This window comes from Eriocheir sinensis, chromosome 57, assembly GCF_024679095.1.
Source record: "Eriocheir sinensis breed Jianghai 21 chromosome 57, ASM2467909v1, whole genome shotgun sequence".
In the NCBI taxonomy this organism is placed as follows: Eukaryota; Metazoa; Arthropoda; class Malacostraca; order Decapoda; family Varunidae; genus Eriocheir; species Eriocheir sinensis.
Window position 1 is genome coordinate 3165786 of NC_066565.1, and position 2403 is coordinate 3168188.

Genomic DNA, 2403 nt, shown 5'->3' on the forward strand with positions numbered 1-2403 from the left:
AAAAAATAAATATTCACTTCATTCAGAGAGAGAGAGAGAGAGAGAGAGAGAGAGAGAGAGAGAGAGAGAGAGAGAGAGAGAGAGTTTTCTTTACAGGAAATTTATTTGGGAATTTCATCAGAAGTCATAGATAAAAAAAAAATACTCCTTCAGGTACCGGTACCGGTACTAACGGTACCTGAGTTTTCGGTACCGGTACTACTGGTACTCAAATTAACGGTACTTGCTCATCCCTACTGAGTACGATAACGATGCTAGACCGATAGTTTTCAGAATATAGACCCAATACTGTCGTCCATGCCACACTCATAACGATATTCAGCTAAAGTTGTTACTAAAACCGATAATTATTAATGTTATGAGTCGGGAACCGGAAAATATGATGTGCTGAGTACGATAACGATGCGCGGGACAGAGGTGTCGTGCCGCAAGACAGCCCGTGCCACTGTCACGCCTGTTTGCGGAGAAGAATCAACGGCCAAGGCAAAAACTACGAGCCTGGGCACATTCCCAACCACTTCGGGGCTCACACACCCGCATTTGGTAAGGCTTCGGTAGAGGTTGTGAGTATTTCCCCGGATATACCTAGGTCGATATTACAAGACACTTTGGCTTCTCACATCAGCTATTTCTAAAGGTCAAAGAGGGGGTCAGTCAGGTTCTAATGAGTGTTTCTTGAGGTTCACGGTACAGAAGAAGGGTCACACTACCACCAGGGTCATTAAACTACTCCTGAAAATGCCCACCTACGAAAGCCTTGTCAAATATGTGTTCTTTGGCGGCGAAATGTCTTGCAATGCGACCCCTAGTGTTGTGAGCCTAGGGATAGCCTGACATGGCCTCTGCACCATGAACATGAAAAACACTCGTGATAACCAGTCAATCTCCTTTGTCGGTTTCGAAAACAGTCTTTATGACCGTCGAAAGCGTCTGAGCGTACGGGTTTTGTTACCTTAACCTGGTAGCATTGACGGGTCAAATTTGTGGCTTTACCGTGTACCAGCGACGGGACACATTTTTGCCATGATATAAACCCCCCAAAATAGATGATGCATACACTGATCACAAATGCGTTGATATTTATTATGAAATGGTTTGCGTGAGTGATGATTTTTTCTCATTTTTCTCGCTTAGTGGGGCCTTTAAGAAACATGATCCCTGCAGTTACCTGGTTAACTTCTCACACAATCAAAACTCTTGAGAAATCAAGAATAAAGGATTAGCTTATCGTATAGTTATGGATTAGCCTATCATTGTAGCACGGGATCAGCGCGGCTTTCGCGAGGGCCACACCTGTCTTACAATCTCTCGCTTGAGGCTTGAACGTTCCAAGAATGCTGACGTAGTTTACTTAAGACATTGCGAAAGCGATATATCACGGCATGCTGCTTCAATAAATAAATAAAAAACGAAGGCAAGCTCTAACGGAGTGTGGCTACATTAACAACAGATTTAAACAGGTGGGCCCGTATAGCCTACTCAAACATTTTTTTTTTTTCGAGGTAGAGGTTGGTAGAGGCTGTGTTAGTACGTCCATGGGTAGTGTTATGAGCCTGGTGATAGTTTAACAAGGCTTTGGTGGAGGTTGTGTTAGTGTGTCCATGGGTAGTGTTATGAGCCTGGTGATAGTTTAACAAGGCTTTGGTGGAGGTTGTGTTAGTGTGTCCATGGGTAGTGTTATGAGCCTAGTGATAGTTTAACAAGGCCTCTGCCCCATGGACGTAAAAAACACTGTTGACAATCCGACTAATCTCTTTTGTGCCCTTGGGAAATAATCGATGCATGTGGGAATACGTGCTCCTGGTCACGTCCGCACTCTACTCCGCCAACAGCATGACTAAACGAAGCTGCTACTAGTCTGGGGAAAGAATAAAGGGGCTATTACACTGGGCAAATTCTCCGTGGATCTTCAGTCAAACCACGATTTCCGCTGGCGTGGTTCTCATTTGTTTCTTGTTATTGCTGCTGCTGATGATGGTGAGTAATACCGTCTTCCTTCTGTGAAATCTACCGTAGCTTTGGAAGATCGTGGACACGTCAGAAAATCACGGAAATATGAGAATGTAACGGTGTAAGGCTTGGTTGCGGGGAGCTGTGGGCGTGAGGGAAACACTTGCTGCCTTGGGTGAAATGTATTCTTAACCTAAAAGTACAGCGAGCGTTGGAGAGAGAGCCGAGACACTAGGTCTGTGTCGGTCAAGCTCTCAGGAAGGAGAGCCGAATTTGAGGTTGGAAAATAATGAAGTTACAATTGGTCACGTACGTCAAGGTTACCTCTAAGCTTGATGAAATGCTTTGTTTACATACTGAGAACGAACGGACGATAAACACTGACGGATGACATCCCTACAGAGGTGGCGTGATCTCTCTCTGAAGTGGGGTTTTTCCACTATACCTGCATTC

At 44.7% G+C, this 2403-nt stretch overlaps 1 long non-coding RNA gene across 3 annotated transcripts in view; it reads left to right on the top strand.

Annotated features, from left to right (window-relative positions):
• Nucleotides 1-406: 406 nt before the first annotated feature.
• The window catches only part of LOC126984597 (uncharacterized), a 70705-nt gene continuing 68708 nt past the window's right edge, over nucleotides 407-2403 (top strand). For all 3 annotated transcript variants that reach the window (XR_007737109.1, XR_007737108.1, XR_007737110.1), the window contains exon 1: nucleotides 407-543. This is a non-coding gene — a long non-coding RNA (uncharacterized LOC126984597). The remainder of the gene's footprint in view (nucleotides 544-2403) is intronic.